Source organism: Tachyglossus aculeatus, assembly GCF_015852505.1.
Source record: "Tachyglossus aculeatus isolate mTacAcu1 chromosome 12 unlocalized genomic scaffold, mTacAcu1.pri SUPER_6_unloc_2, whole genome shotgun sequence".
Taxonomy (NCBI): Eukaryota; Metazoa; Chordata; class Mammalia; order Monotremata; family Tachyglossidae; genus Tachyglossus; species Tachyglossus aculeatus.
The window spans coordinates 7995768-8020289 of NW_024044829.1; the positions used below are offsets into that span (position 1 = coordinate 7995768).

General features: G+C 42.3%; 1 pseudogene; it reads left to right on the forward strand.

Annotated features, from left to right (window-relative positions):
* Positions 1 to 204: 204 nt before the first annotated feature.
* Positions 205 to 24465, forward strand: LOC119921326 (annotated as a pseudogene).
* Positions 24466 to 24522: the final 57 nt, after the last annotated feature.

A 24522-nucleotide genomic window follows, 5' to 3' on the forward strand; every position in this document is an offset into this window, starting at 1 on the left:
GCATCTATACTCATCTTTTTAAAGCAAAATTCAGTTTGGCATCATCTTGGGCAAACCTTCCACAAGGGGAGATGGGTCATATACCCATGAGGCTGATTAGACAGAACGTTATGAGGTTCCTGCATATCTGTAGAATCCAGTTTAAAAGTGAGAGGAGGAACAGTCTACCTAATGAATCTGCTTCAGGGCAGACCTAGAGCAAGGATGGACAAATCGAGTCAGGTAGAGATGTTTGTCACAGTCCCAGCAAAATATATTCTTTCTGATTGACTTGCAAAATTCACCAAGTTTTTAGTGCACTTAGAAGTCCTCCTTCATAAAGGATCTAGATGTTCTGAGAGGAGGATCTTGAGCTAATATTGCAGAGAAAGATTGGCAATGAAAGGAAATTGGGCTAAAATTCATTGCTGCTCGAAATCCGGATTTTACTCCAAGAAAAGAGATCTCAGGCCTATTTTAGGTTTATCCAGAAGCCATTTGGGTTCTTATGGAATCTCAGATCTGATGCTTTTCTAGGTTCTAGTAGTTTGTAACTTTGGCGGGGGTAAGGAAACAAAGCTGGGAAATATAGTTGTGGCTGCAATGGAGTGGCCACCAGTTCCTTTCACGTAACCACTTTAGGCTTCTACCTGTTCTACCTCAAGGACACTGTAATTGGAGCAAGCCATTGCTGGAGTTGGATGAACAGGGTAAAGAGGAAGAAATCCACATATGCAAAGGCACAAAATGTGAGTGTTTGGGTAGGTTCTGATCACTCTTCCCAAGCAAAAAGTCACACTTTGTTTTCATCTTGGAGAAATCAGGATACTGTAAATTGATCAATTTACTGAGCGCCTATTGTGTACAGAGCACTGTACTAAGCACTTGGGAGAGTACAATCGAATTAGTGGACATGGTCCTTGCTCTTAAGGAGCTTGCATTTTATCAGGAGAAAGAGATATTGAAATAATGTGGAGAGAGGAGGAAAGAGGAAAAGGGGAGGTGTACATGAATTAATGTTTGAATAAATGATTATATAAGATATGGACATAAGTGTTATAGTAGCTTGAGTTTGTTAGGTACTCAGATGGCATTAAAGTGCTGAGATGTCAACTGAAGGAAATATAGCCTGAGTAGAGGAAATCATTAATTAGAGTAGGTCTCTTTGTCGGAAATGTGATTTCAGTAGCACTTTGAAATTGGTGAGTTTGAGGAAGTTGGTGAAGAGGTTCTGTAGGATTTGCAGAGGGACAGAGTTCCAGGTAGAGAGAAAAACATGAGAAAGTGATCTCTAGCGCAAGAGACAAGAATGAATCATCGTCTGGAAGGAGCAAAGAGTCCTAGTTGGGTGATGTGGGAAAAATGAATGAATAAGTGGGAAGGTCAGTTTATTGAGTGTTTTAAAACCAGTGATTAGGAGTTCCTACTTGATGCGGAGAGGCCTGGAGAACCATTGGAGGTTTTTGAGGATTGGAGAGGTGTGGCAGAACAACATATTAGAAAGATCAACATTTTAGAGAACCAGTGTGGCCTGATGGATAGAGCACGGGTCTGGGCGTTAGAAGGACCTGCGTTCTAATCCCTGCCCTGCCCTTAGCTTGCTGTGTCACCTTGGGAAAATCACTTCACTTCTTTATGCCTCAGTTACCTCATCTGTAAAAAGGGGTTAAGGTTGAGAGCCCATTGTGGGTCATAAACTGTACCCAACCTTATTAGCATGTTTCTACCCCAGCACTTAGTATAGTGCCTCACACATCGTAAGCATTTAAGAAATGCAATAAAAATGATGCTGGGCTCAGAGTGAAATATGGATAGAAGATGAAAGCGACTGATGCAACTGTCAATCCATGAGTGTGTCTCTGAGAGGGACTATCTTGCGAGGTACTAGCTAAAGTAGTTTATCAAATGAGCTATTGAGGTTGGGGGACAATACTGCAAAAATCACAGGAAATTATCCACTTTAATATTACATATTTAACAAATATATTTCTTCCATTTTGGCTGATCATTACTTCAGTGACTTTTTATTCATTTCATTGAAAGGAATTTTATTTTAACTCTTATTGGCCAGCATTTTTCTCTAATGATGATCATGGCTGGAGACTGTAAAGTCCATATGAATGTCCGTTTCTCCTTCATATGCTTATATCAAGGCAGCTAATTGGAAAACCACATACTTAGTGCACCAATAAGCTCCACAAAACTGTGAATAAAATTAGGAATTGACTTAATTTGTCCCAAACCTGAAACCAGTTATGAATACAGGGAACAGTTATATGTTTCTATTGGAAATCTCAGATGTAAACAGGTGCTCAAAATGCCTTTTTCACTGCATTTATATGTGGCCGTTCAGAAATACTGCCCATATTTTAATTCTCCCAAGCACTCAGTGCAATGCTCTGCACACAGTAACCAATCGATCAATCAACCACATTTATTAAGGGTTTGCTTTGTGCAGACTACTGTACTAAGGGCCTGGAAGAGCACAATATGACAGAGTTAATAGATACATTCCCTACCCACAATAAGCTTACAGGCTAGAGGAACAGACAATATGAATAAATAAATTATGGGTATGTACATAAGTGCTGTGAGGCTGAGGGAGTGATGCGAATCCAAATGCAAAGGTGACACAGAAGGGAGTGTTAGAGGAGGAAATCAGGGCTTATTCAGGAAAATCCTCTTGAAGATGTGCCTTCAACGAGGCTTTGAAGGTGGAGAAAGTGATTGTCTGTTGGATATGAAGAGGGACGGCATCCAGGACAGAGGCAGAATATGGGCAATAGGTCGGCAATGAGGTAGCTGAGATCAAGGTACAGTGAGTAGGTTGGCATTAGAGGAGTGAAGTGTCTGGGCTGGGTTATAGTAGGGAGGAGGAAGGTAAGATAGGAGGGAGCAAGGTGATTAAAGATGATGGTAAGGAGTGGGGAATCATAGACTAAATGTTTTTGCAGAACAATAATCTGGGCAGCAGAATGAAGTATGGATTAGAGAGGAGAGAGATGGGAGGCAGGGAGGTTAGCAAGGAGATGAATACAGTGATCAAGATAGGATAGGATAGTGCTTCGATTAACATGGTAGCAGTTTGGATGGAGAGGAAAAGGCAGATTTTAGCGATGTTGTAAAGGTTGGATTTAGAGGATTTAGTGACAGATTGAATATGTGAGTTGAATGAGAGAGTTGAGTCTCGGATAACACCAAGGTTATGAGCTTGTGAGACAGGAAGGATGGTGGTGCTGTGTGCAGTGATGGGAAAGTCATGGGCAGGACAGAGTTTGGGTGGGAAGATAAGAGAGTGCTGTTTAGGACATGCTACGTTTGAGGTGTCGGTGTTACATCTAAGTAGAGTTCTCTTGAAGGCAGGTGGAAATATGAGACTGCAGAGGAGAGTGATCTGGGTTGGAGGTATTGATTTGGGAATCATTATCGTAGAGATGGTAGGTAGTTGGAGCCATGGGAGCGAATGAGTGGGAGTGGATGTAGATGGAGAATAGAAGGGGACCTAGAACAGAACCTTGAGGGACTCCGCACAGTTAGGGGATGTGAGACAGAGGAGGATCCTGGGAAACAGACTGAGACTGAGCAGCTAGAGAGATGAGAACCAGGAGAACCAGGACAGTAGATATTCAATGCATTGATTGATTGATGTAAAAAGTGGGTGGGCATTGAAAATTTTAGAGAAAGGTTGCAGGATACAGGATACAAGGAATCTAAGGAGTTGATAATTATTTGTTAAAGAGGGAGAGTAGGAAGTGGGGAGGGTCAAGGGCAATGCTTTAAAGGATGAGTCCTACACATTTCCGTATGTTTTCGTCTGGCAAACAGAAGCCCACGAGGGGATTTAATAGAAACCTATGCCTGGAAGGAGAGGAGTAAAGTCCCAGGTATGTTTCTTGTTGTGACTGTTCTTGTTCCTGAGAGCACTACTCTCCCCATCTTCAAAGCCTTCTAAAATCAGGTATCCTCCATGAGGCTTTTACTGTGAACTCACTTCTCTAATTTTCCCTCTCTTCTGCATTACCTGCACTTGGGTCTCTACCCTTTAAACACTTTGACGTTCACCCCAGCCCCAGAGCACTTATGTGCATATTCATCTACCATTTATTTTAATGTCTGCCTCCCCCTTCAGTCTGTAAGCTTCTTGTGGGCAGGTAGAATCAGGATTAGAACTCATGTCATCTGACTCCCAGACCTGTGGTCTTTCGACTAGGCCATGTTACTTCTCCAAATCCAATCCAAATTTAGTTTAGCAATCTCATAAATTACCAAAAATGTTAGCTAAATTGTCCAGATGGTTTGATGTCCACCTTCTGTAGCCCTGTCAGAGCAAGGGATACCCTGTGCGTGGCTCAGTGGAAAGAGCACGGGCTTTGGAGTCAGAGGTCATTGGTTCAAATCCCGGCTCTGCCAATTGTCAGCTGTGTGATTTTGGGCAAGTCACTTAACTTCTCTGTTCCTCAGTTCCCTAATCTGTAAAATGGGTATTAAGACTGTGAGCCACCCGTGGGACAACCTGATCACCTTGTAACCTCTCCAGCACTTAGAACAGTGCTTTGAACATAGTAAGCACTTAATAAATGCCATCATCATTATTATTATTATCACTTATTTTTCTAAGTGAGATATTACCTTGGGCAGTATCTCAAATCTTATATACACTATTACTTGGTCTCATCTGTAATTTAAATTGTAAGCTCCTTGAAGGCAGGTATCAGGTATTTTCATTTTATATGAGACGCAGCATGCATGACCTAGAAGAAAGTGTATTGGTCTTGGGGTCAAGGGAAAAGAGTTTTAAACCCCTCTTCCACTTACTGTGTTACCTTGGGCAAGTCACTATTTTTTGTGGTACTTATTAAGCACTTACTATGTGCCAAGCATTGTACTAAGCAATGGGTGGATACAAGATTACAATAATTATTCTATTTGTTAAGTGCTTACTATGTGCCAGGTACTGTACTAAGTGCTGGACACTGTACTAAGCTCTGGGCACCATATTGAGCACTGGATTCTGTCCACATCCCACATAGAGCTCATAGTCTAAGTGGGAGGGGGTAGGATTTGATCCAATTTTACAGGTGGGGTAACTGAGATACAGAAAAGTTCAATGACTTATCCAAGGTTACACAGCAAAGAAGCGGAAGAGCCAGGATTAGAACCCAGTTCATCTGACTCCCAGGCCCGTGCTTTTTCCTCTGGGCTACGTTGCTTCCCACTTAACTTCTCTGTGCTTCAGTTTCCCCATCTGTAAAAATGGGAATAAGATCCCTGTCCTCCTTCTCTCTTAGACTGGGAGCCCCATATAGGACTGCAACTGTCAGATCTGCTTACATTGTGGTACTGTAAAGCAGAATCTCCTTACCGTTGGCTTTAGAGTACATGATCACCTTGCTCTTTCCTACCTCACCTTGCTACGCTCCTACTACAACCCACCCCACACACTTTGTTCCTCTAACGTCAACTTTCTCTTTCTACCTCGATCTCATCTATCTCAATGCCAACCCCTCACCCATGTCCTCGCTATGGCAAGCCACTTAACTTCTCTGTGCCTCAGTTACCTCATCTATAAAATGGGGATTAAGACTGTGAGCCCCATGTGGGACAACCTGATTACCTTGTATCTACCCCAGCATATAGAACACTGCTTGGCACATAGTAAGTATTTAACAAATACCATCATCATCATCATCATCTTGTCCTACTTCTGGCCTGGAATGCCCTCCCTCTTCCTATCCAACAGACATTTACTCTCCCCACTTTCAAAGCCTTATTGAAGGCACATCTCCTCCCAGAGGCCTTCCCTGACTAAACTCTTATTTCCCTCTTGACTTGGTCCCCTCATTCATCCCCCAACCCAACCCCACTGCATTTATGTACATATCTGTAATTTATTTATTCATATTAATGTCTGTCTCCCCCTCTAGACTGTATGCTCAGTATTCACAGGGAATGTGTCTGTTATATAGGTGCACTGTACTCTCCAAGTCACTTAGTAAAGTGCCCTGTACACAGTCAGCACTCCATAAATACTACTGATTGGTTGATTTATTGATTGCATCTACTCCAGTTTTTAGTATGGTGCTTGGCACCCTAGTAAGTATAATTCTTATAATTATTTTACTATCCCAAATGCTTAGTACAATGCTTTGTACTCACACATCCATGACACTTAAATATATATCCTTTTACTCAGTTGCTTCCCTTACCTGTAATTTATTTTAATGTTTATCTCCCCCACTCTATTGCAAGCTCCTTGAGGTCAGGGATCATGTCAACCAACTGTATTGTACTCTCCTAGGTGCTTAGCACAGTGTGCTGGCCAAAGTTAATTCTCAATAAATATGACATTGATTGCTCTATATACAGCAGATACTCAGGAAATGCTATTAATTAATTGATTGAATAAATACCGGGCTTCACTGCTATGGAGATATCAAAGCTATTCCTTCGGTTCTCTCTAGACTGTGAACTTGTTATTGTTAGGGAATGTGTCAGTTGTTGTATGGTGCTCTCCCATGTGCTTAGTACAGTGCTTTGCACACAGTAACTGCTCATTAAATACCATTGAATGAAGTAGTGAAAGTTCAGCTGCTGTTGCTTTATCGGGGCCAGTTTAGTTCACCTTCAAATGCCTAGTTAGGAAATATGAAATATTTTGCCCAATCAGAACTCCTGTAAGGAGGTAACAGGCCAAAATCGGGCACATATCCCTAACCAAATAACTTGTTGCTTATTTCACATCTGCCTGGCCTATGGATGCATTCATCCTTGAAGAATCTCTGCAGATGTTACAGACCATATCAGGATGGTATAGAAGGTAGCAAATTTCCTGGGCACTGAGAAACTCCTCAGTGAATTCAATCAGTGGAGAAATAGCACTGCAAGAATGATGAAACTCTGTTGTTGTTATTGTTCATAATGGATTAAGTTCATTCATATCATGGTGTTCACCTCCTAGTGAACATTTTCTCTAAAGTGCTCTTCAAGAAAACAGAAGTGAAATTTCCCAAGATCAGTTCAAATCCTCCAAATGGGGACATCCATGTTTGTTCCAAGTAAAATCCACTCTAGTCATTTTTCTTTGCAAACCTTCATCAGAAAGAAGATTTGGTGCCATTAGAGATATGGTCTTCACCAGACTCTTGGATGTTAATGGAGTTCTCCCTAGAAGTGAAAATAATTTTCTGAAAGCTTCTCAGGATTGGAAGAAAGGATTTCTAGCACTAGAGGTTGTGATTCCGTTGTTGGTTAGGGACCATTTCTATATGTTGCCGACTTGTTACCGTAAAGCCACATCTATTTCCTTGAGCTCTTCCACCAGCATCCCTTCTTGGAGCAAAATCGATAACAACCAAATTATCTTGATTAACTTGTGATTGATTAACTCAGCATTTAGAACAGTGCTTGGCATATATTAAGTCAGTGACTTCCTAGCTATACTTGCTAGTAAGCTAAGTAACTTAAGCTCTAGCTAGCAAGTGACTGACAGAAACACAATTAAGGAATTATATCTGAGTCACTGCTGTTTGGTGCATTCCATGAAGGAGCAATGTCCCTGCTTTTTGGGCAAATCCTCCAAGGAAGCTTGTGGATCAATTATTTGTAGTTTAGCTCCTTTATTGTGCAAACTGTGGAAGTGCATATGGGAGACATTGTTATATTGTGTTTCTCCCAAGTGCTTAGAATGGTGCTCTGCACACAGTAAGTGCTCAATAAGTACAAATGAATGAATGAGTGACTTTCTCCTCCACTCTCCTTATGCATTGACACGAGAAAATTCTTGGACATTTCTGTCCTTTGTGTTTACTTGGCTATCACTATCACTTGAATATTGATCCCAGCCATATCCCATCAGAGGCTAAGTCATCAGCTGTAAAGCTGTTAGGATTCTGCAATCCCAATTGCGATTCTGTTGTGTGTTTCTCTAGACAGTGGCATTACATACAGGAAAAATGGCTGGATAAATTCCTCTCTTACTTCCAGCAGCTCATAATCATAATGGCCTTTGAGTATGAAAGACAACTATACATATATATATATATATATATACATATGTATATATATATATATTTTTTTCTTGAATATGAAAGAGAACAGAAAGAAGGATAATTTACCAGAGAGGAAACTTGAACTTTTGTTTCATGGGACTAGTGTCAGAACCTTGCTCAAGTTCCTGGTAAATTGGAGAGAGTGGTGATCAAGCTCTGCCAAGACTGAACTCCTTATCTTCCCTCCCAAACCCTGTCCTCTCCCTGCCTTTCCCGTCACTGTGGATGCCACTACCGTCCTTCCCATCTCACAAGCCCACAACATTGGTGTCATCCTCGACTCCACTCTCTCATTCACCCCACACATCCAATCCGTCCCCAAAATCTGCTGGTCTCACCTACATAATATCGCCAAGATCTGCCCTTTCCTCTTCATCCAAACTGCTACCTTGCTGGTTCAATCTCTCATCCTATCCCGTCTGGGTTACTGCATCAGCCTCCTCTCTTATCTCATCATCATCATCATCATCAATCGTATTTATTGAGCTCTTACTATGTGCAGAGCACTGTACTAAGCGCTTGGGAAGTACAAATTGGCAACATATAGAGACAGTCCCTACCCAACAGTGGGCTCACAGTCTAAAAGGGGGAGACAGAGAACAAAACCAAACATACTAACAAAATAAAATAAATAGAATAGATATGTACAAATAAAATAAATAAATAAATAAATAGAGTAATAAATATGTACAAACATATATACATATATACAGGTGCTGTGGGGAAGGGAAGGAGGTAAGATGGGGGAGATGGAGGGGGGAAGGGGGGAGAGGAAGGAAGGGGCTCAGTCTGGGAAGGTCTCCTGGAGGAGGTGAGCTTTCAGCAGGGCCTTGAAGGGAAGTAGAGAGCTAGCTTGGCAGATGGGCAGAGGGAGGGCATTCCAGGCCCGGGGGATGATGTGGGCCGGGGGTCGATGGCGGGACAGGCGAGAGTGAGGTACGATGAGGAGATCAGTGGTGGAGGAGTGGAGGGTGTGGACTGGGCTGTAGAAGGAGAGAAGGGAGGTGAGGTAGGAGGGGCGAGGTGATGGAGAACCTTGAAGCCCAGGGTGAGGAGTTTCTGCCTGATGCGCAGATTGATTGGTAGCCACTGGAGATTTTTGAGGAGGGGAGTGATATGCCCAGAGCGTTTCTGGACAAAGATAATCCGGGTAGCAGCATGAAGTATGGATTGAATTGGAGAGAGACACGAGAATGGGAGATCAGAGAGAAGGCTGATGCAGTAGTCCAGACGGGATAGGATGAGAGCTTGAATGAGCAGGGTAGCGGTTGGGATGGAGAGGAAAGGGCGGATCTTGGCAATGTTGTGGAACTGAGACTGGCAGGTTTTGGTCACGGCTTGGATGTGAGGGGTGAATAAGAGACCGGAGTCGAGGATGACACCAAGGTTGCGGGCTTGTGAGATGGGAAGGATGGTAGTGCCGTCAACAGAGATGGGAAAGTTAGGGAGAGGGCAAGGTTTGGGAGGGAAGACAAGGAGTTCAGTCTTCGACATGTTGAGCTTTAGGTGGCGGGCAGACATCCAAATGGAGATGTCCTGAAGGCAGGAGGAGATGCGAGCCTGGAGAGAGGGGGAGAGAGCAGGGGCAGAGATGTAGATCTGGGTGTCATCAGCGTAGAGATGATAGTTGAAGCCGTGGGAGCGAATGAGGTCACCAAGGGAGTGCGTGTAGATCGAGAACAGAAGGGGACCAAGCACTGAACCTTGGGGAACCCCCACAGTGAGAGAATGGGAGGGGGAGGAGGAGCCTGCAAAAGAGACTGAGAAAGAACGACCGGAAAGGTACGAGGAGAACCAGGAGAGGACGGAGTCTGTGAAGCCAAGGTCAGATAGCGTGTTGAGAAGAAGGGGGTGGTCCACAGTGTCGAAGGCTGCTGAGAGGTCGAGAAGGATTAGGACAGAGTAGGAGCCATTGGATTTGGCAAGCAGGAGGTCATTGGTGACCTTTGAGAGGGCAGTTTCCGTGGAATGTAGGGGACGGAAGCCAGACTGGAGGGGGTCGAGGAGAGAGTTGTTGTTGAGTTGTTATCTCCCATCCTCCTGTCTCTCCCCACTTCAGTCTATATTTCACTCTGCTGCCCGGATCATCTTTGTGTAGAAACGCTCTGGGCATGTTACTCCCCTCCTCAAAAATCTCCAGTGGCTGCCTGCCAATCTACGAATCAAGCAAAAACTCCTCACTCTCAGCTTCAAGGCTCTCCATCACCTAGCCCCTTCTTACCTCACCTCCTTTTTCTCTTTCTACAGCCCAGTCTACACCTCTGCTCCTCTGCCACTAACCTCCTCACTGTGCCTTGTTCTCACCTACCCCGCCGTCGACCCCCGGCCCACGTCCTTCCCCTGGCCTGGAATGCCCTCCCTCCACACATCTGCTAAGCTATCTCTCTTCCTCCTTTCGATACCCTACTGAGAGCTGACTTCCTCCAGGAGGCTTTCCCAGACTGAGCCCCCTTTCTCCTCTCCTCCTCCCCAACCGCCCAACCCTACCCCTTTCCCCTCCCCACAGCATTTGTATATATTTATACAGATTTATTACTCTATTTTACTTGTATATATTTATTATTCTATTTATTGTGTTAATGATATGCATATAGCTTTAATTCTATTTGTTCTGATTATTTTGACAACTCTCTATATGTTTTGTTTTGTTGTCTGTCTCCCCCTTCTAGACTGTGAGCCCATTGTTGGGTAGGGACCATCTCCATATGTTGCCGACTGTACTTCCCAAGCACTTAGTACAGTGCTCTGCACACTGTAAGCACTCAATAAATACGATTGAATCAATGAATGCCTCTCAAAAAAGTACTGAGAATAAGTGTCCTGAGCTAATTAAATGTTAAAAATGAATGTTAAAAACATTCAAATATCCACTTTCATAATAACTGCCTTTTTAAACAGAATTTTCCAAATGATTATTTTTGTTATTTTGAGTCAATCAATGATATTTATTGAATGCTTACTCTTTGCAGAGCACTGTATTACGGTCTTGGGAGAGTACAATACAACAGGGTTGGAAGACACGAACTTCCAGTCTAGAAGATCTGCCCTTCTGGGCATGAGTTTTGCCTGTGAAAGTCTATCATCCCCATCCCTTTCCACCTTAATCCTAAGCCCCACCTCCTCTCAGGTTGCTGCTTCCAAAAAAGGAGAGGTTTTGACATTTAATGCTTCAATTCTCCTCCCGGACAAATTAAGGTCTAGTTAGTAGCAAGTCATAAAAGGGACAGATTCAGGAGGGACATAAACTTTTCCTCCAACACATGACCAAAACAAAGCCCAGTGTAGATATACTTTGGCAAATGTTCTAACAGGAGAGATAAGTTATTCCTTTGAGAGAGTGAAAATTGGTACTTAACTAGGTCTCTGAACTTTGAATAAGATAAAATATCTGTTGTGAGGAGATGGTTAGAGAGCTGATGGTGACAAAAAGCAGACTGAGTTTGCCATGATAGCCGAGTTTTGACTCCAAATGGCAGGGTAAGCTTCCTCCTGTTTTCTGAGGGCAGGGAGATGTACCAAGTTCTGATCAGACCTCTGCAGAAATAGCTGTCTCTTTAGGCCCACTTAGCACATAGCATTCTTTGAAGTCAGTGCCTGAATTGAGTGTTGATATTGACTTTGTAACCTGAAGGTGGACTGGTGCTTTACAATCTGAAGTTGTGCAGTACCTGAGAGAGTCAGAGCTGGGAAGAAAAGCCAACTCAGACACAGGACATAATCACTTTCAGAATGCATAAAATGCAAAATTTGAATATTGGCTTATGTTTGGTTTTTATTTCTCAAACACAACTCACAATTTTTTTCTTTGTCAAATCAATGCAATGCAAACACCAACTTTGATCTTGTCATCTATTGTTAAAGTGTGAATATTACTAATAATTGTCTGAATGGACATAGCCAAGGCCGGCTCTAATATACCATTACTTCATCTGTAAAACAGTTACCTCATCTGTACAATGGGGATTGAGACTGTGAGCCCCACTAGGGACAGGGACTATGTCCAAGCCAATTTGCTTGTATCTTCCCCAATGATTTGAACAGTACATGGCAAATAGAAAGCACTCTAACCTAATCCTCCTAGACCTCTCAGCTGCTTTTGACACAGTGGTTCACCCCCTTCTCCTCAACATGCTATCCAACCGTGGCTTCACAGACTCCTTTCCTGGTTCTCCTCTTATTTCTCCGGCCATTCATTCTCAGTCTCCTGTGCGGGCTCCTCCTCCCCCTCCCCTTCCCATCCCCTTACTGTAGGGGTTCCTCAAGGGTCAGTACTTGGTCCCCTTCTGTTCCCTATCTACACTCACTCCCTTAGTGAACTCATTTGCTCCCACGGCTTCAACTATCATCTCTACAATGATGACACCCAAATCTACATCTCTGCCCCTGCTCTCTCCCCATCCCTCCAGGCGTGTATTTCTTCCTGCCTTCAGTACATCTCCATCTGGATGATTCTGGTTTCTCCACATACCTGCTGTGTGACCTTGGGTAAGTCATTAACCTTTTCTGCACTTCAGTTCCCTCTTCTGAAAAATGGGCATTCAATACGTGTTCTCCTTCCTACTTGAGATGGCAAGCCCCACATAGGACCAAGTGATCTTGTGGCAAAAGCATGGCCTTGTGAGTCAGAGGTCGAATGTTATAATCCTGGCTTGCCCCTTATCAGCTGTGTGACTTTGGGCAAGTCACTTAACTTCTCTGTACCTTAGTTTCCTCATCTGTAAAATAGGGATTAAGACTGTGAGCTGCAAGTGGGACAACCTGATAACCTTGTATCTATCCCAGGGCTTAGAACAGTGAATGGCAAATAGTAAGCACTTAACAAATACCATTATTATTATTTTGTCTTTTCACTGTGTCCCTTTTGTTCTGGATCCTGAAGCTGTCGAGGACCCAACACCTTTCAGAGTGTATAAATGTTGCCACTTATTGAAAAAAATTTCTATGGTATTTGTTAAAGGTTTATTTTGTGCCAGACACTGTCTTAAGTAAGTGTGTAAAATAATCAGATTGGACACAGTTCATGTCTCACTTGGAGTTTACAGTCTTAATCTACATTTTTCAGATGAAGGAACTAAGGCATAGAGAAGTGAAGTGACTTGCCCAAGGTCATCCCACAGACAAGCGGCAGAGCCAGGGGTTAGAACCCAGGACCTCTGACTCCCAGGCCCATTCTCTTTCAACTAGGCTGGGCTGCTTCTCATTGACTCACTCTGATTGTTCTGCTCCAGCAGAGAAAATGAAAGTAGTTTCTATACCAGAATTCTGTGGTAAAATGTGGACTAAAATTCAGGATATAATTATTTGAAAATACACAGGGTTGTCCTGTTCTGGGTAAGAGGTAGAGAGTCCAAATCCAAAAAGGAGATTTGGAGATCATCTTGGCCATTCCCATTCTTTCAGAAAATTAATCAATCAACAATCACTGATATATATTGAGCTTTTACTGTATGTAGAATACTATACTATACTATATTTGGGAGAGTACACCTGAGTTGGTGGACATGTTCCCTGCCCACAATGAGCTTAAGTCTAGAAAAGAAAGCACTTTAATGCTTCCCACTCAAAAGCTACCTTCCTTTTTCTTAAACCAGCACATCCTTCCTATGAATTGCATGCTGCTGTTGTACACAGTTCAGCTCCCAATCAGTGTTAGTTAGGTGTCTAGTCATTAAAGGCTAGTACTAAAATAGCTGATTTAAAAGGTTTTCCTGTTCCAGCATCCTCCAGTCTCGGTGAATGGACCAGAGTCTGCAACTTCCCAAAGGTAGGCACTTCTTCTCACAAGCCCTCCCTTCTTTTTAGCATTCCTACTCTGTTCCCCAAACTATCTCCTATGAAGAAAGAAGAAAAGCTCATTTCTTTATGGCAGTTATGATGAGAAAACACTAAGACGTACTTGCTCTTAAGCCTCCCAAATCCTTTGTCCATATAAAAGTGTAAATGTATTGTGAAGACATTGTTAACCAAAAACAACTGACCACTGGGAACACAGGAACATAGTTACTAAATTGAGATAGGAGAAGCTATGTTGCCTAGTGGATAGGGCACGTGCATGGGAGTCAGAAGGACCTGGATTCTAATTTCTGCTCTGTCACTTGTCTGCTGTGTGACTTTGGGAAATTAACTTAACTTCTCTGTGCTTCAATTACCTCATCTGTAAAATGGGGATTAAAACTGTGAACCCATCTGAGATGTAGACTATGCCCAACTTGATAAGATTGTATTACCCTGGCAAAAAGTAAGCTCTCAAAAAAATACCATAAAAAAATTTCTTCAGAGTGTTTGGCTCTTCTAGATTCTTTTTATTCAGGGTGACTGTATACTTTGTTCCCATTTTATAGATATGTAGGAGGGTTTCATGTTAGAAGACACATAAGGAAGTGAGGAATGCTTTTTAAGAAATGTTATTACAACAGAGACTAGTCATTCCCCCCACTCTAAAATTGAGCAGGAATTGGGTAAAAGGCAAACTTAAGAAGTGAAATGGTGAGAATTTATCTCTGCCCTAATAATAATAATAATAGTGATATTTGTTAAGTGCTTACTATGTTAGCACCACAGAACACCATGGAATTTTCCAGTGCATCCATCACAGGAGCTTCTTCAGGTTTCTCTACCCAGATGGCCAGGGATTTTCAGAATTCCTACTGAGCCTGTCCACCACATAAGATGCCCCCTTTTCATGGTGTTTGCTAAGTGTTTACTATATGACAAACACTATTCTAAGTGCTGGGGTAGGTACAAGTTAATTAAATTCTTCTCTGGTGACAACCCTTCAATAGTGATGGAATTGACCCAGCAAACATTCTGCTGATTCTGGCTGTTTCACCCTCCCACCACGGTGAGATATAAAGCTATGATAGAAACATGCAAAATGAGGCTAATGAGGTGGCCAAAATTCAATAATTTAGAATTCCTCACTCAATCATTATGGATGTTGGTTTCTTTAGGTAAATACAGAGCGTCACAAATGAGGAAAATCTGCAAAGACATCAGAACCAAATATTCCAGGCCCTTTCCAAGGGTCAACCCGGAACAAATAGTGCCAAAGTCAGATACCTTTTCGACCCTTCACAACAGTCAAATCATGACTCTAATCAAGTAGCGTGGCTAAGTGGAAAGAACACGGGCTTTGGAGTCAGAGGTCATGGTTTCAAATCCCGGCTCTGCCAATTGTCAGCTGTGTGACTTTGGGTAAGTCACTTAACTTCTCTGGGCCTCAGTTACCTCATCTGTAAAATGGGGATTAAGACTGTGAGCCCCCCGTGGGACAAACTGATCACCTTGTAACCTCCCCAGTGCTTAGAACAGTGCTTTGCACATAGTAAGCGCTTAATAAATGCCATTATTATTATTATTATCATTTTCCATTCTATGAGAAGGCAACAGCATGGACTTGTGGAAAGAGCATGAGCCTGGGAGTCAGAGGACCTGGGTTCTTAGCCCGATTCCACCACTTACCTACTGTGTGACCTTGGGACAATCACATAACTTCTCTGGGACTCAGTTCCCTCATCTGCAAAATGGGGATTTGGTACTTGTTCTACCTCCTACTTAGACTGTGGACCTCACGTGGGATCTGATTCTCTTGTATCTACCCCAGTGCTTAGTACAGTGCTTACCAATGATAATAATAATAATGGCATCTGTTAAGCACTTACTATGTGCAGAGCACTGTTCTAAGCGCTGGGGGATACAAGATGATCACGTTGCCCCACGTGGGGCTCACAGTCCTAATCCCCATTTTACAGATGAGGTAACTGAGGTTCAGAGAAGTTAAGTGACTAGCCCAAGGTCACAAAGCAGACATGTGGTGGAGCTGGGATTCGAACCCATGACCTCTGACTCCAAAGCCTGTGCTCTTTCCACTGAGCCACGCTGCTTCTTTTCTGGTAGCAATTGATATGCATTGAACTTAGATTTCTTTTTAAATTGATTGGCTGATTAGTATGATACAATCAACCTGTAGTAATAATTGTAATTGTTATTATTATGCTACCTATTTTTAATGGTATTTGTCAAATGTTTACTATGTGCCAGACATTGCAGTAAGTCTTGGGGTAGATACAAGCTAATGAGGTTGGACACAGCCAATGTAAAACATAGGGCTCACTGTGTCCAACCTAAGGCTCACAGCCTTCACCATCATTTTACAGATGAGGTAACTGAAGCACAGAGAATAATAATAGTAATTATGGTATTATGGTGTTAAGTGCTTACTATGTGCCAAGCACTGTTCTAAACAAGGGATAGATACAAGGTAATCATACTGTACCACATGGCATGCACAGTCTTAATCGCCATTTTACAGATGAGGTAACTGAGGCACAAAAAAGTTAAGTGACTTGCCCAAGGTCACACATTAGACAAGTGGCAGAGATGGGATTAGAACCCAGGTTCTCTGACTCCCTGGCCTGTGCTCTTTCCATTAGGCCACACCTTTTCTCATGTTACCACAATCTGTACACATTTTCATTCCCGTATTCTGTAGGGACCGTCTCTATATGTGGCCAACTTGTACTTCCCAAGCGCTTAGCACAGTCCTCTGCACACAGTAACCGCTCAATAAATACGATTGAGTGATGAATGAATGAATGTTTTTGTAGGTGAAGAATTTCTCATTTGGGTGCATTCCCTGAGCACAGAAATCGGGGTGATTAAAAACAGTGACAGAATTAATTTTATTGGGGCTGACAGATGATCCAACAGAGCAGAAAATTATTTTTGCAGTCTTCATAATTCTCTACGTTGCAACTATGTTTGGGAACCTACTCATTATAGTAACCATCAAAACCAGTCAGACTCTTGAATCTCATATGTACTTCTTTCTGACCTGTTTGTCCTTCTCTGATGCCTGTTTTTCCACCACCACGACCCCAAAATTGCTCATCATCACCCTCTTTGAGAAGAAGACCATCTCCTTCAATGACTGTATGACCCAGATCTTTGCCCTCCATTTCTTCGGCTGCTTGGAAACACTGATCCTCATTATGATGTCGCAAGATCGCTATGTGGCCATCTGCAAACTCCTGCATTACACAGCCATCATGAACAGGCATGTCTACAGCATCTTGGTGGGATTAGCCCTGTTTGGGTCTTTTCTGCATTCTTCTACCCAGCTTTTACTCACTCTGAGTTTACCCTTCTGTGCCTCTGATGTGATCAATCATTTTTTTTTTGTGATTTGCAACCCTTGAGGAAACTCGCCTGCACTGACGCTTACTTTGTAAACCTGCTCTTTTTGTTTCTAATAGTTGAGCCATATGTACCATGAGTTTTGTAATGCCCGTGGCTTCCTACATGGTCGTCTTGTACTCACAGAGGTCTAAGGGGGTTGAAGGGAGACACAAAGCCCTGTCCACCTGCAGCCTCCACATTCTTGTGGTCACCTTATTCTACGGCCTCTGTATTTTCATATACACCCGGCCCCAGATCACCTTCTCTGTGGATAAATCAGCGTCAGTAATCTACACAACCATTACTCCCTTGTTAAACCCTTTGATCTACCCTCTGAGGAACACAGAAGTGAGGAATGCCATGAGGAAGTTATGGAGCCACAGATTGACTTCCAGGGGCAAATGAACATTTTTTTTGTGGAGTAATGGTTTTGATGTTGGTTTGGATTGGGAGATCTCCAATTATTTCTTCTCTGACCCTCTAACACTTCCTGTAAAACCTTAACTGTTATCTGTTTAACAGGAATCCCAGGTGTTGAAGAGAAAGTAAGACTAGCATAATTTCATATTTTCCCCTGTTTAGAAATGTTTATACTCTTATTAGTTAAGACCTGTCAGTTTATAACTGGGAAGAGTTGAGATGGGAGAAATAGTGTCAGAGAAGTGTCATGCAGGGTTGGGCTGGTCGACTACACTATCATGTAGTGTCTTGGAAGACGGGAAGGCAATCGATGATTCAATAAATTGTATTTATTGAGTATTTACTGTGTGCAAAGCATTGTAATAAGCTCTTGGGTGAATACAATAGGGTCAGTAGATACGTACCCTGCCTACAAAGAGCTATCCCTGATGGACCTGAAACAATCCTAATCCACAGCTTCCTATTCCACCATCTCTTCAGAGGGCACTATGTCATTCTCATAGTACTCATAGATACTGCTTCTCTTGTTCACTGTCAAGGGCTTAACCCAATGCATTGCACTTAGTAGGTGCTCAATAAATAACTCGTTGTTTTGTGTTTTTATTGTTTTGTCTTTACTTATGCTGTCTGTGACTAATGCTTACCCCTACTCATTTTTAGATTGAGAGCCCCTACAGGGGAAGGGACTGTGTCTAATTCTCATCTCAAGACATTCTCACGAGAAGCAACGTGGCTTAGGGGAGAGAGGACGGGCTTGGGAGTCACAGGTCATGGGTTCTAATTCTGGCTCTGCCACTTGTCAGCTATGTCACTTTGGGTAAGTCTCATAACTTCTCTATGCCTCAATTACCTCATCTGTAAAATGGGGATTAAGCACCTTGTGGGACAACCTAATTACCTTGTATCTACCCCACTGCTTAGAACAGTCCTTGGCACATAGTAAGTGCTCAACAAATGCCATTATTGTTATTATTATTATTATTGTTATTATCTTTGTGTTTTTCCCAGCCCCTTAGTACAGTGCTTTGCACAAAGTAATTGCTTGAGAAAACATATTGAAGGAATAGAGGAACAGATGCTATTATTAACTTAGGCCTATCCTATCGCTCAGTGAAGAATCCAGCAGAAGACTCAAAGAAACCTGCAATATACACCCTGAGTTGTTTAGAAATGGGATCTTATTCAGTGACTATGGTGAAGTGCAAAGGGAACAAAATGGCAGTAGAGAAGAAAGCCAACCTTCCTTCATTGGGTTGTTTGTTTTTTTCCTCCAAATTCAGAAGTTGCTGGTTTGTTTTCTACCAAATGTGTTGAGTCCATTAGTGACACTGAGGAAAATCACGAGTTCTCCATGGGTATTTCTTGTAACGGGTGATATCCTCCCAACCTCCAACTGCAGTTTTTTTTTTTTTTTGCAGCAATTGATAGCACGTCTGAATATAGGTTTGTGGACTGTGCTATTTTGGCAATTGTTTATCCTCATCTATCTTTCCATTCCCCTTCTCCTCCTAACTATAAATAAACTTGTGTCTCTCTTCTCCCTTTGATTGGAAGATTTCTTGAGGGTTGAAGTTTAGTCTCGTGCTTCTTTTTTCCTTTCCCAAGTGCTTAATACAGTGCATTGCCCAGTTAGCCAGGTCTGTTCCCCAATCTTTGGCTTTTGGTATTTTTTAAAAAATTATTTAAAATAGCCTACAAAAAAAACCCCATTGAAAACACATTTGCAAAATAATAATAATAATAATAATAATAATAATAATAATAATAATAATGACATTTATTAAGCACTATGTGCAAAGCACTGTTGAAGCGCTGGGAAGGTTACAAGGTGATCAGGCTATCCCACGGGGGGCTCACAGTCTTAACCCCCATTTTACAGATGAAGGAACTGAGGCACAGAGAAGTTAAGTGACTTGCCCAAGGTCACACAGCAGGCAATTGGCGGGGCTAGGATTTGAACCAGTGACCTCTGACTCCATAGTCCGGGCTCTTTCCACTGAGCCACGCTGCAAAATGTGGATTAAGACTGTGAGCCCCCTGTGGGACACGGACTGTGTCTAATCTGATGAGTTTGTATCTACCCCAGGGAAGATACAGGGTAGATACAGTGCCTGTCACATAGTAAAGACTTAACAAATACCATAACTCCTCCTCCAACCAGCCCACCAGGACCCCCCAAAAATAACAACCTGCTACTGCCAGTATATCACTCAAGTTAGCTGAGAAAAGGGGGGAAAGGAGAAGGAAAGAGACTGACTTTCCAAGACTGGACAATATATTTCCTTCCTAGGGTTTGCTTAGACACTCATCTGTTTTGGATGGTTTAGTCAGAAAAGGACGGGGACTGCACAAATGGGCATTCATTCACTCAATCGTATTTGAGTGCTTACTATGTTCAGTAAGCAGAGCACTTAAGGTTCCTTCTAGCTCTGTGATTTGAGCAGCATAAAACCATCCCACATTTCTCCACCAAGAAGAAAAATGGTTCAAAGTTAATAAGATTCATGGTCTTGTAAAACTCCATTCCATTTTGTAATGAATTGCTGATGAGTGAACCCCAGGGTGAATAATAGTGATTCTAGATTTAGTTTGATCCCCCAGTTAGACTTCGTGATCAGAATCATCTCCCTGTTCACCATTCCATCTATCAAATCAAAGTCCACTGTTCCAGGAAAGTGACCTTGATTAAACTTAGAATTTGTTAATCAACTCCTGGGTTTTCTCTGGCAGTGTGTGAGGGGTAGAGGGTGAGGGAGGCTGGGGAGGGAGGGTGTTAGGGCTTGGGGAGCAAGGAATTCTTCTTCTAAGGCCTTCAAATAATAATTATGGTACTAGTTAAGTGCTTATTATGTACCAAGCATTGTTCAAAGTGTGGAGCTTTTGGCATTGACCTAAAGACATTTCCAAGTAAGGGAAAGGGCAAGGACTGGGCTGTTCACTTCTCTTTCTCCACTACTTGGAATATGTTTTTCAAGGTGTGGACTCTCTTAAAACAACAACAGCAATAGTAATAAAAATTGTACTATTTGTTAATACCAAACACTGTACTAAGCACTGGAGTAGATACAAGATAATACAGTGAGAATCAGTCTGTGAACCTCATGGGTCTCACAGTCAAACTCATTTTTCAGGTCCCATTTTTGAATCTTAATCTCATGCTAGTGTCGGAACCAGAGACATGGGTGAGTGGCTTGAAGATTCAGTGGAATGTTTGCTCATATTAAGAATTGTGTCGTGACTTGGGGGTCTGGGGTGCTTGGGAGGATTTGAGTCAGTCCACAGGATTTGGATGCTAGAAGCATGGGAGAGCAGAGTGTTACTGAGACCCCTTCCAGTTGTGATTAAACGAACAATGAATGAATGTAGCTGTACCAGGCCTGAAGTAAAATGACCAGAAAAGCTGATTTTGGCAAGATGGTCCCCAGAGTAAGGCTGGATTTCTCCATCTTATTTAACAATTTCAAGACAGAAAAAGCAAAGCCATCTCCATTTTAGAAAGATTAGCGCTGACACTAATGGGAGGGGTCCTGCTGGGAGAGAGATGTGTCCCTCCATGGTGGAATGCATGGTATGCTTGTTCTCGTCTTGCTCCACTCCTCCATGGAGAACCTGTAGAGTAAGCTTTTCTCAGGGTTGCCACAAGTGAAGAGACCAATCAGAAAGAAAGATGTTTTCCCAATCTCCAGTGAAGGAAGAAAGACTTTGAAGTTGCTGATAAAACTTTGAGAAGCAGGGTGGCCTAGTCAAAAGAGTCAGAGAATCCATGTTCTAATCCTGGCTCTGCCATGTGTCTACTGTGTGACCTTGGGCAAGTTGCCTAACCTCTCTGTGCCTCAGTTTCAAGGATTTAGACTGTGAGATCTACGTGGGTCATGGACAGTGTCCAACCTGATTATCTTCTATCAACCCCAGCACTTAGTATAGTACCTGACATTTAATAAGCGCTTAAGAAATACAATTTAAAAAAATAATTCTCAGAGGGAAGAGTAAAGAAGAAGACTGTGGGGGCAGGGTGAGTTAAAGACAGATTAGTTGTGGGGAGTGGGTCAGTAGTCTGTTGGAAGAAAGTAGGTCAGGGCCACCACTGTAATGGGCCCAGTCTGGGAGGTGAGGGCTATTTTCCCAAGGCTCAGGAAGGTCGACACTGGGTTCCATGTTGAGTCTCGATCTGGATTTAGGACTGGCTTTTGTGATCAGGGGCTCTGTACTTCCAAGTGTTTAGTACAGTGCTCTGCACACAGTAAGCACTCAATAAATATAATTGAATGAATGAATGAATGAATGAATGAATGTGTGCCTTACCCAGGGTCTGATAATCTCTGGTCACAACCCATCAAAGGCCCTACTCCATTGTGAGCTCCAAGAATCTTTGACTTTATCAAGGCCCTTGGGAGAAATTCATCTGTGTGTGCCTCTCTCCCTTCTGAATCAATCATATTTATTGAGCATTTATTGTGTGCAGAACACTGTACTAAGCACACAGGAGAGTAAAATACAACAATTAAACAGACACATTACCTGTCCACAAGGAGCTCACAGTGTAGAGGGGAAGACAGACATTAATATAAATAAAATTACAGATAAGAGCATAAGTGTTGTGGGGATGGAAGCAGGGATGGATAAAAGGAGCAAGTCAAGGTGACCCAGATGGTAGTGGTAGAGAGCAAAGGAGAGCTTAGTCAAGGAAGCCCTCTTGCAAGAGATGTACCTACAATAAGGGTTTGAAGGTGGGGAGAGTAATTGTCTGTCAAATATTAAGAGGGAGGGCGTTCCAGGCCAGAGGCAGGATTTGGATGAGAGGTAGGCCACAAGATAGATGAGATCTAAATTGAGTGAGTAAGTTGGCATTTGAGGGGTTAGGTGTGTGGGTGGGCATGTAGTAGAAGAATGGTGAGGTGAGGTAGGAGAGGGCCAGGTGCTTTAAAGCTCTTGGTAAGGATTTAAGTGTGGAGAGTTTCTCTCTCTCTCTCCACATACCCACTTCAGAGGCAAAGTTGTGACTTATCAGAGGCATGTTTTTCAACAGCTCTGATGAACCTCCTGCTAATCAGTTTGAGTTTCTATAAACTCAGCATATCTGTAGGTACCCATCATTCGCTAAATTACAGCTGCAGCTCTTAAGGGAATTGGGTGGCTCAATCAATCATTCAATCAATCAGTCAATAGTATTTATTGAGATCCTACTGATCCTACAGATCAAACGTTCCCTGCCCCAAGGGGCTTATGCATGTAATGGGGGAGTTGGGAGGACACAGATATTTTCTAATAGTGAGAGCAGAAAGAAGAGCCAGGATGTAATTTGTAATGGCAAGAGTATAAAATGAGAGAGGATAATATGTAGTTTAATAAATCAGCAATGTGTATAGATCAATGTATATCACCAATCTGTATACTGATATATGCATTGTGTTGGCTTGTGTTCTCCCAAGTGCTTATTCCAGTGTTCTGTACATAATAAACTCTCAATAAGGAGCTTTGGGATGGATAGGATCCTTACTTGGGGTAGGATTCCTGGAGAAGATTAAATGAAGGAGGGATTGGTGGAAAACTGTGACTGGTACATTTCATAGGGGAAGGGGTTTCAGGCCATGCCAGTAGTGTGAATGCTTAGTACAGTGCTCAAGGGCTTAATACAGTGCTCTACACTCAGTAAGTGCTCAATAAATGCCAAGTATTTACTGAGCAAGTTTCAGGTAATAAAAGTGTGCTCAAGTCCCCCTTAATCTGTGCTTAGACCGAGTGTGTAGAATCTTGAATTTTGTGATGGCCAGAATGGCTATGATTGGCTTTGAATTTAGAAAGCTTGGGAGGACTGGTCAAATCCATAGATACTCAGCTTACTAAGGCTTGTGGGGGCTGAAGTGGGCTGGTTCAAATTAAAAGCCCCTGGGGCACAGTCATCCTCTTCAATGGAAAACTGGATTTTCTTCACAAGTTGATTTGCCTGTAACTGTCATATGTACATGTGTTTGCTTTGGAGGCCTGGATTAAAGCAGGAAAAAGACATAGGGACCTTTGGGAAATAATTTAAAGAAAACTATCAAGTAATTTTACATCTGAAATCTAATGTTCATGGTTTTTTTGAAGTAATGTGATTTGATTTAAAAGCACCTTAAATAATTTGATGAACATTTTTGAAGAAAGTAACATTCAATGAAAAAACCGTTGAAAGGAAAAGAATTTCAGGGACCCCAGAAGTTGTAGCCATTGTCTCTCCCTCTAGAATGTAAGTTCATTATGGGCTGGGAATGTTTCTGCTAATTATACTGTACTTTCTCAAGCTCTTAGAACAATGCTCTTGCACGTAGTAAGCACTCAATAAATACCACTGATAGACTGATTACTGCTGACCCCAATTCATCCCAGGCTGGCAGTTGCATCTCCCTTTTCATGCCCAAGGCAGTGCTTTGTACCCTAAGTTGGCTGAAAAAATGTCGCCATGTGAAAGAATACAGCACAAAATTATTTCTCTAGAATATGATGTAATCAAGGTAAAATGGGATCCTGTGCTGTTTTGGCCAGTCTCCTGTCTAAGTCCTTTGGAAACTCGCAAGGAGACCTCTGAGATCCTAAGTTTTTGATGAATGGTTATTAATATTCAGGAAATTCAAAGGTGGGTGGAATATAGAGATTGAGATTGGGACACAGGCATTAAGGAAAACAAGGGGAGTTAGCTACTGTGAGGACTTTGGAGAAAACTGCTCTTTCTCTTAGCTTTGTCTTTTATGTTTCATGGTCTTATTTTCTCTTTGAAGCTTCAAGAAAAGAATTGGAAAACATAGCTGCACCCTCTTCTGTTCCTTCCATCTACGTCTTTCATAATAGGACCCAGATAATTTGACCAAATGAAAATAGAATATTAGACTTTGGCAATCTCTTTTGCCTGGGGAAATCTCTA